Source organism: Anguilla anguilla, chromosome 7 (genome assembly GCF_013347855.1).
Source record: "Anguilla anguilla isolate fAngAng1 chromosome 7, fAngAng1.pri, whole genome shotgun sequence".
Lineage (NCBI taxonomy): Eukaryota > Metazoa > Chordata > Actinopteri > Anguilliformes > Anguillidae > Anguilla > Anguilla anguilla.
The window spans coordinates 7,501-17,334 of record NC_049207.1 but is presented as its reverse complement, the minus strand read 5'-3'; the positions used below and the strand labels follow the sequence as shown (position 1 = coordinate 17,334).

The 9,834-nt window shown below is 42.8% G+C and overlaps 1 long non-coding RNA gene across 1 annotated transcript in view; it reads right to left on the bottom strand.

Moving 5' to 3' along the window:
• Positions 1-7,928: 7,928 nt before the first annotated feature.
• Positions 7,929-9,834, bottom strand: part of LOC118231390 — a 1,951-nt gene continuing 45 nt past the window's right edge. The window contains exons 1-2 of the long non-coding RNA XR_004766051.1: positions 9,520-9,834; positions 7,929-8,495 (exon numbers count right to left, since the gene is read on the bottom strand). The exon at positions 9,520-9,834 is cut by the window's right edge and continues 45 nt beyond it. This is a non-coding gene — a long non-coding RNA (uncharacterized LOC118231390). The remainder of the gene's footprint in view (positions 8,496-9,519) is intronic.

Sequence of the window (9,834 nt, the reverse complement as noted above, 5' to 3'; positions counted from 1 at the left end):
CCCCCCCAGCCATCTTGCTCAGGTACGGTAGATAAGGTAGGGTCTATTTTTGAAATAGATCCATAATAGACATAGTCTAGATCCGTGTTTATTGTGTATCTATGAGGTGTTTGCCATACTTCCCAGCGAACGCGAGACGTGCAGACGATATGTTTATTGCGTTGACTTATTAACCGGCTACAATATTGCAAAGGAATGTGGATTGAACGTGAGCTCTTGTGCGCTTACCGGCCGGCCTGTGTTGTTCTTTAATACCACGGACAGGTTTGCTAATGATATTTGACGCATTGCATAGCTATGTCATGGTGCTGCACTAAGAAAGTGACAGTCTGGTGAACCTCCGGTTGAAGGATTGAATCCCGCCTCGCACTCAGGCAGATAATTTCCTCTTTTACACTAAGGTTTTCTTACGCTTATATTTGCTTTAGCAAAACTCACTGACGGCCACCCATATGCATTTCATGACGGCAAACGTATTCCTTTTATTAAAAAGTTACCAGTTCACCACTCTGCCATTTCTACTAACTACATTTCTTCACTTGGCTACCGTACAAAACCTTATCGGCAAACGCCACGTTTCTACATTTATGTCACCTCGCCCTGTTCTCTATCTATCTGTACGTTCTGCAACTCCCCATTAAAACATTACATTTAAAATCAAGTTTCACCCAAAAGTATAGCTACTAGTGCTGAACATGAGAAAAACACAACATCTCTCTTGTTACTCAACCTTCCACTTAACAGTTACGGACTTATAGCGACTGTTATATATACCGCTCGATCAGGATTAAAAGCTCGCTCATGGTTAGATTAGGCCTACTCCATTAACTTGGCACTATGCTCCGTGATCATGTCAACCTTCACCTACATGCCCATCCTGCTGAAAACATATTGTTTCAACTAGGCAATTTGATCATTTCGTCCTAATTTCTCTCACACTGTTGTTATTTCCTCATATGCAAAGCCTGCTGGGACATATGCGTCTGCTCCTATTCTCCACAATCAAGTTTTCCGGTTGTAGCTTAGTAAAACAGCGAAGAGGATTCCCACCTGCAGATAAGCCTATGAAAATGGCTTATAAACCTTAGGAACACTGAAAATGCATCTCCAGGAAATAACAGACAACGGAGCAGGACAACAGGCTACAGAAATTGCGACCTAGGAAGCTTTAATTCTACGGGCTTGCTGATTGTTTTCTCTATCAAGGCTCGTTGGATGGCCGGCAAATCCGTGAGTACAACATATTTCAGCTGCGTTTCTGTTGCGTTTAGACGCTTTGTGACAGCCACTGTTTGTATACATAAGATGTATTTGAAAGCAATGCTACCCAATATTTGCTGAATTCTTTCAAGTGACTTGGCCCTGTGTTTTGTAACAACGTGACTCACTGCAACAGAATAGCAGGTGAACTGAGGGTAACGGCTTGGTGCTTCGGTGCTAGCCAGCAAGCTAACAGAGACACTCATTCATGCTAAAGTTGGGTATACATAAGTGCGTTTGAACATGATTATTTACAAGACTACTGTACAAAATCCCACAGGCTATTTACAGTTAAGCAGCGCTCTGTAGGCCTACATGCAAACAGTTTGGCTATTTACAACAATAATATACATTTCATGCAACCCCCCCCCCACATTGCTTTGCAGCCCCGCTAGCTAGCTAGCTAGCTTGCTTAGTCTTTGTCAGGATCGCCACAATATTATTTGTGACTGTGCGGCTATGCTAACTACAAATATTGCACTTCGCTTAGCTGCGACGCTAGCTATGGCCTATGTCGAACGTTTGTGGAGCACGTTGTTAATGTAGATTTCTATCTTTCAATGCAAGTGGGAACAAGTTGTAGCGATCCATCGATGTAGTTATATCAGCCATTTGGCTGACGATCGCTGTGTTAATATGGATTCCTTACAATAGAAAAGACGTGTCATTTCATGCCATGCTCTACATGGCCGTACGTTCTTCATATGGGAACGATAAATTTATAAGTGGTCCTCTGCTGCCACCCTGTGGAATGTTTTATGAACTGCAGGTAAGCTGGCTTATTGCACTCTAGACGGCCAAACGGTCATCGCATGGGAACAATGCATTTGTAAGTGGTCCTCTGCTGCCACCCTGTGGAATGTTTCATGAACTGCAGGTGCGCTGGGTTAGGGTTTACAAAGTTTGCATGACATTGTGAAACGGTAAGATTACAAAACACAGGGCCAATTGACTAGGAAAAAATTGAAATACTTTGAAATACATGTCATGTCATTTGTGTGAGGCAAGGTAGCCTATATTGTTTGTAGTACTGTAACATGGCGTCATTGTGATATCAGTAGTTTTGAGTAACTTGGCATTTTTGAATGTTGAGAACGTGTTTTTTATGAGATATCATGTGTTTTTGCAAAGAGTTTTATTATGGAAGTGAGAAATGTGTCCCCGTAAGAAACGGTTGTGGATTATGACTGTCGTTGTGTGAATGTGTATTGCCTGATGAATGTGTGCTGTTTAGCAGTTTATACATAAGGGTATACATAAGTGCGTTTGAACATGATTATTCACAAGACTACTGTACAAAATCCCACAGGCTATTTACAGTTAAGCAGCGCTATGTTGGCCTACATGCAAACAGTTTGGCTATTTACAACAATAATATACATTCCATGCAAACCCCCCCCCCCCCCCACATTGCTTTGCAGCCCCGCTAGCTAGCTAGCTAGCTAGCTTAGTCTTTGTCAGGATCGCCACAATATTATTTGTGACTGTGAGGCTATGCTAACTGGGTCATTCTACAGAAACGGTGGCATTTGGAATTGCAACATGTCTTGAAATGCATTTAATTTTACTTAATCAAAACTTATTGTACAATATTAATTAACCTCTTGCCTTTAACAATCCACAAAAATGAAAGCTTAATGTATTTTAATTATTTTTATACATTGACTCAAAGAATGCTTGTGCCATCTTTTTGTCATTGGTATTACTCATACCAAAAACAACATTAAAAGCTTATCAGAATAGTATTTCTCTATTCAATCTGCACATATACTCAAAGACATAGTAGGTTGATAATAATTTAAAGAAAAATGTTTTATTATTTATTTATTTATTTCAATCAGGTATGTGTAAAGTTGTATTGTGTGACATGTTTTCATTTACGCCATCAGGTTTTTGCTATAATATCAACAATAACCGAAGGACAGTCTGAAAATGGAATGATACTATCCTTAAAATGCCAACTCATAAATAAAGCAACAATCAACAAACACAAAATTATTATAAAGTCAAAAACGGCCCCTTTAATATCAAATCAGCAAACAAACATGCAGTAACACCAGTGACACATTATAACACCAATGACTTGGTATAGTCATCCACCTAGAAGCCTCCCAGTCTGCTGCCTTCCTAGCACTACTTCACTCCTTTGACCTCTCCCTACAACACTCTCCTCCAACCCACAAGGCAGGCAACCTCCTAGACCTGATCTTCCTGAGGACCTGCTCCAGCTCCAATCTTACGGTTACCCCCCTGCATACGTCTGACCATCATTTCATCTCCTTCTCCCTCCCCCTCTCCCCACACCCTCCCTCTCCCCCTCCCTCTCCCCCTCCCATCCCCACTGTCACTGTCCGCCGTAACCTCCGCTCCCTATCAGCCTCTTCTCTTGCTCCCAGTGACTGCTTCCCTCCCCCCTCTTCAATCATTTTCCAAGCTCCCCACTAACTCTGCATCCTCCACCCTGACGTCATCTCTCTCCTCAACACTCGACTCCCTATGCCCCTTTGTCCCTAGGCCAGCACGTTCATCCCCTCCCAGTCCATGGATGTCTGACATCCTACGCACCTCCAGGGCCAGCCTCTGTGCTGCTGAGAGGAAGTGGGACAAATCCAGGGACCCATCTGACCTCTGAGCCTATCAGTCTCTCCTGACAGAGAAGAGTTGACGAGGGTTAGAAATGGAGTTATGAATTTTGGTTTGGTAGAATTTTGCCTTAGCGGCAGTGACAAAAGAAGAGAACTCTATTTTCTCTTCTCTCCTCAGCGTGCCACCTCCTCCACCCCAGTCTTCCTTCACTGCAGATGACTTTGCAGCATTCTTTGATGAAAAGATTGCAGACATCCGCAGCTCCTTTGCCCCCTCTGCGTCCTCTGCCCCCTCACCCCCTCTGCGTCCTCCGCCCCGTTTCTCCACATTTTCTCTCCTCTCAGACGCTGAAGTCTCCCAGCTTCTGCTCACCCACCGCCCTACCACCTGCGCCCTCGACCCTATCCCCTCATCTCTCCTTCAAGCAATCACACCAGACATCCTCCCTTTTGTCGCCTCCCTTGTGAACTCATCCCTATCTTCTGGATGTTTCCCCTCATCCTTCAAGAAGGCCCACATCACCCCGCTGCTGAAGAAACCCACACTAGATCCTTCAGTCATTCAGAACTACCGGCCGGTATCTCTCCTCCCTTTCCTATCCAAAACACTTGAACGTGCTGCATCTAACCAGCTCTCTGCTTTCTTCTCTGAGAACAACCTGCTTGATCCCCAGCAGTCTGGCTTCAGGCCTGGCCACTGGACCGAGACTGCACTCTTCTCGGTCAGTGAGTCACTCCATGCCCACTGGACCGAGACTGCACTCCTCTCGGTCAGTGAGTCACTCCATGCCGCACGAGCAGCCTCCCTCTCTTCTGTCCTGATTCTTCTAGACCTCTCCGCTGCATTTGACACTGTGGACCACTCTACCCTCCTGTCCTCCCTGGCAGCAACAGGGATCCGCGGCACAGTCCTTGACTGGATTGAGTCCTACCTCTCTGATCGCTTCTTCCAGGTTGCCTGGGCGGGTAAGGTATCACCACCCCGTCCCCTCACCACCGGAGTTCCCCAGGGCTCAGTCCTTGGTCCCCTTCTCTTCTCCATGTACACCAGATCCCTTGGCCCTGTAATATCTGCCCATGGCTTGTCCTATCATTCCTATGCCGACGACACGCAACTCTTTCTCTCCTTCTCCCCATCGGACACACAGGTCCCCGCCCGCATCTCCGCTTGCCTGAGGGACATACAGAGCTGGATGGACAATCACCACCTGAAGCTCAACCCGGGAAAGACGGAGCTAATCTTTATTCCTGCTCCAACCTCTCCCCTCCTCGACTTTTCCATTTCCTTAGGGGACACCGTAGTGACATCATCACCCTGCGCCAAGAATCTCGGAGTGATGACGGACAACAGGCTGTCCCTCTCCAACAACATTGCAGCAGTAACCCGGGCATGCAGATTTTTCCTATACAACATCTGCAGAATCCGCCCCTTTCTCACCACCTACTCAACCCAGCTCCTGGTCCAAGCAATGGTTCTATCCCGCCTGGACTACTGCAACTCTCTTCTGGCTGGACTACCGGCATCTGCCACCAGACCCCTGCAGCTCATTGAGAATGCTGCGGCTCGTCTGGTCTTCAACCTCCCCAGACACTCCCACGTAACTCCCCTGCTCACTACCCTCCACTGGCTGCCTGTTATAGCTGGCATCAAATTGAAAACATTGGTCCTAGCATACCAGGCAGTCAAGGGATCAGCCCCAGCATACCTTCAGAAGATATTCAAACCCTACATGCCAGCCAGATCCCTCCGTTCTGCTACCTCAGGACGCCTAGCACCTCCCCCTCTTCGCACCTGCACTTCCAGAACACGTCTCCTGTCTGTTCTGGCCCCACGATGGTGGAATGACCTCCCTGTGGAGGTCAGAACAGCTGAGACTGTGACCCATTTCAAATGACGACTGAAGACCCACCTCTTCAGGCTGCACCTCTCCCCATCCCTCCCTTCCCCCCTGTAAATGACTAAACTTAGGGTTGTAACTAGGCAGCTGTTTCATAGGTGACTTAGTTGATGCGCCCTGTCTTAACGACTACTTGTATTTTTATTTATTTTTATTTTTCCATAGATTGCGTTGTTGCCGTTCTCGTTGTTAGTGTTAATCAGTTTAACCATCAGGGTCCAAGTTGAACTATGCGGTTGTTCCCTGTACTTGGACCGGTACTTCTCTCTAGGGGTTTCCTCATACTTGTTCCTGGTTATGGTTATACACTTTGTTGTACGTCGCTCTGGATAAGAGCGTCTGCCAAATGCCTGTAATGTAATGTAATGTAGTCAGGGAGCACTGTATTTATTAAAGCAATATCTTTAATATAGATATACAAAGTTCATAATCATGGCAGTTAATCCCCAAACTACACAGTGTAGCTTTATTATTATTATAATAATAATAATAATAATAATAATGATAATAAGCTGCTTGGCCACATTATTGCAGCTTGCAGCTTATTTTTTTTTATTCAAAGCTACACTGTGTAGTATGCATACTATGCTTAAATAAATCCTTGTACTGTGACATATTTTAGTCCTGATATCTGAATTCCAGGTTTGTTTGAATACGCTTGTAATTTCCTATATACATAATGGGTTTCATTCACTAACGGTGTATATGCAAAGATATTCAATTGTTTATTTTGGTTTATCTTTTGATTTTGAATCTTGGTTAAGCAAGAAGCCCTTATATGGGCTTTTCTGGAGCGTGTATTATGCTAATTCAAAATGACCTGCACATGCAAACCACTTTACAATAATAGTGAATGAGACCCAATATCTTCAGTTCTACCTTGAGATGCTGGGTTAACTCCCTGGAGATGATGGGGGGGTCAAGACTGTCTCTCCTGCTCTCATGTGTTGCCTGTGTCTTGCCTGGTTGACTCGCCATGCCTTGCGCTGACCTCTCTTTGCCCTTTCACTGAGATCATTTATGTTCTGTCTTTTTCCTGTTGCTATATCATTAGCATAACCCTGTTGCCTTTTCACTAAATACTGTGCTCTACGTGTAGGGTCAGCATCCCTGCGCTGTCTATAAAACCTCTGCTTCTCAGCTGCACTCAATTTCGCCATACCTGGCAAAAATAATAATAATAGGAAGTTATGAAAAAGAAACAATGTGCTATTTTGCTTTAAATACTTATGTTGAAGCTTTTATAAAAGCTCATTTACACAAGAATGTCATTGGTGTTACTGATTGTCATTGGTGTTACCAGGAGTAGTAACACCAATGACGGTAACACCAATGACAATTTGTCGAACAAATGGTTTTTTACAAAATGGACACCGCAGTACCTCAAACCACATGTCTTCAATCATATTAAAATCATTCAAATATATAATTTAATCAATTTCTATTATCTATTTCTAATTCCCCTTCCTATGAAATGACTAACACCAATGACATATTTAAAAGCCTCATGTAGAATTAACACATAAATCATCAAATTTATAACAAATGAAGAGAGACAGCAGACTCACCATGTGCATATGTTGATCACACTTCTTCCAATGACCTCTTGAACCAAAAATTACTTATAAAAGTCATTTCATTTTTTTCAAAATAAAAGTTTTGTGAGGCAGCAACACCAACGACATGATATGGGGTGACCACTATTACCGTTATATTATTTATAATATTTCATTTGTATTTCAGCTTTTTAAGTTCTCCATTCCATGAATGTGACATTTGTGTTTACTTCATGACATTTAAATTGGAGAAAAATAAAAATTTTTAACTGAAAATATGGCACTAAACTTCGATACATGGTCTGAGTGACAAGCAAATTTCTTGTGTAAGGGGGTTCTCCTCTGTAACAAGTGCTTCAATATTAACACCGTTACTAGAATGGATAAAATCAGGTAAGTATGGACCAGATCAGAAGACAAGAGATTCGACTCGCGAGAGAGAGGCGGTTTGCACATGAAGAATGAAGCACACGGAAGCAGGATCTATATTTCAAAGGTAAGAGAATGATTTTTTTTCTTTTAAATTTAAATTTTCCCTTTTTGGTTCTCTGTACCCTTTGTTTTTATTACAAAGTAGAAAGCATTAAACAACAACAGTACACATATCTACAAAATGGGGAAAGGAAAAAAATACAAGTTGGTCCCAAGCCCTTTTACTTTGTGTCTGTATTTATATTTTCTCTGGTTCCACTAATTTGACTATTTTTCCTATCTTTATACCTTAACCATACTTTTAGTATTTCTTTGATGTGTTTCAGTTAATCCCTATTATTAGTTATTTGGTTCTAGTATGATTTGTCACTAATTAGATTTTAGGACTTTTATTTTGAAACCAAGACCCTTATGTAGTACTACTGAAAGTACCTATGCAAAGGAAACTTATCACACTATAACACCAAAACACTTTTCTAAAACACTATCTGTGCAAATCAGTTTAGTCCGTGTGGTTGCTGGACCACTTGTTGCTGAGTTCCAGTTTGTAGAATTCAAACTCTTGTCCTACCACCATCTTAGAAAGCACAATTGAACTCTTTCCTTCTCTTTAAGATTTCAGGTCGATCACATGGGTGGCTCGCCAGTCCGCGCGCCGCTGTAGCTCTCCAGGGAAGGCAAGCAGGGTGGACGAATCCAGGATCCAGCACAGCAGTTCAAATCCAACAACAAAAAAACAACTCCAACAAAAAAAAAAACCTGGCCTTGCAACACAAAGCCAAAGACTCATCAGTAGTCTGTACATTCAGATTAAGACATAGTATACACTGTGAACATCTAAATTGTATAACACTTGTAACCTTCCATTTTCTCTGTGAAATAAACTTGGATAAAGCTTATATCAATTGTCAATCTGTTCTCATTCTGTCAGCATATCTAGATTCTGATTAACTGGAAGTAGAATTAGCCACCATTAGCTCACTCAATTCACTACTCATATCTTGCAGTGCTTCCAAACTCACCCACTGACGTTTCCTCGCAGCACTAGCTAGCTAGCTAGCTAGTTACGTTAGCTTTCTAATAAAAGGTACCACAACATACATTCGTTTTAAACAGGGGTCCTCAATCTTATCCAGAAAGGGCCAGTGTGGATGCAGGCATTCATTCCAACCAAGCGGTTACACACCTGATTCCACTAATCAAAATTCTTAGCAGAGATTCTTGTGGTTGATTAGTGGAATCAGGTGTGTTACTGCTTGGTTGGAACAAAAGCCTGCACGCACACCGGCCCTTTCTGGAAAAGATTGAGGACCCCTGGTTTTAAATAACATTTAACAAAGAGTACGCCGATGTGGCTGCGATATGCGATTACACAGGAGATACACTTTCAGAACACAACCGGAGAATTTTCAAATGCCCTTCTTCTAGCTAACGTTACATCACATTGTCCCCGCTTCAATATATTTTCAGCTTGCTATGTGGCGAACTGCCTGGTTCGTCTACCACCACAGTCACAAAGCAGGAAACAGCCCTGCTGTTAGCCCGGCCTACACCCCACACATCAATTATACACATTTGCCGGTTTAGCCGCGAGTTGCTATAGCTAGCCAAGTTAGCTAGCTGCTACTACCAGAGCTTTAAATCACATGAAGCTAGCTACTTAGCAACCTTCATTTTCGGATCTTTTTTTATTACGACTACGTTTAACATTTTCGTTTCTGAAGACACCCAAGCTAACTGATACTACGGCAGTGAAATAAGATAGATAGTCTTAGAATGCGGACTCACCAAGGAATATGTTCAAAGTTGTACAAGTTCGGTTTTCAACGATCTTAATGGCGAATGCAGAAAATTTTCTTTCACGCGGTCGTCACACAGGGCGATAGAAGAACGTTACAAATCTTCGTTATTTCTTTATAAATCAGTTTCTTTTCAAGTTACTGTCACTCCTCAATAAAATATCTGCAATTGTATCCTAAATTCACTTGTAATTCACTTCGAATTAGCTTAATCTGTTCAGAGAAATTTTCGCATGTCTGCTGTCGCTCAAACCATCTTGACCAGAGGAAGTTAGGGCGGGCTTGTCATCTGACATGACCAATC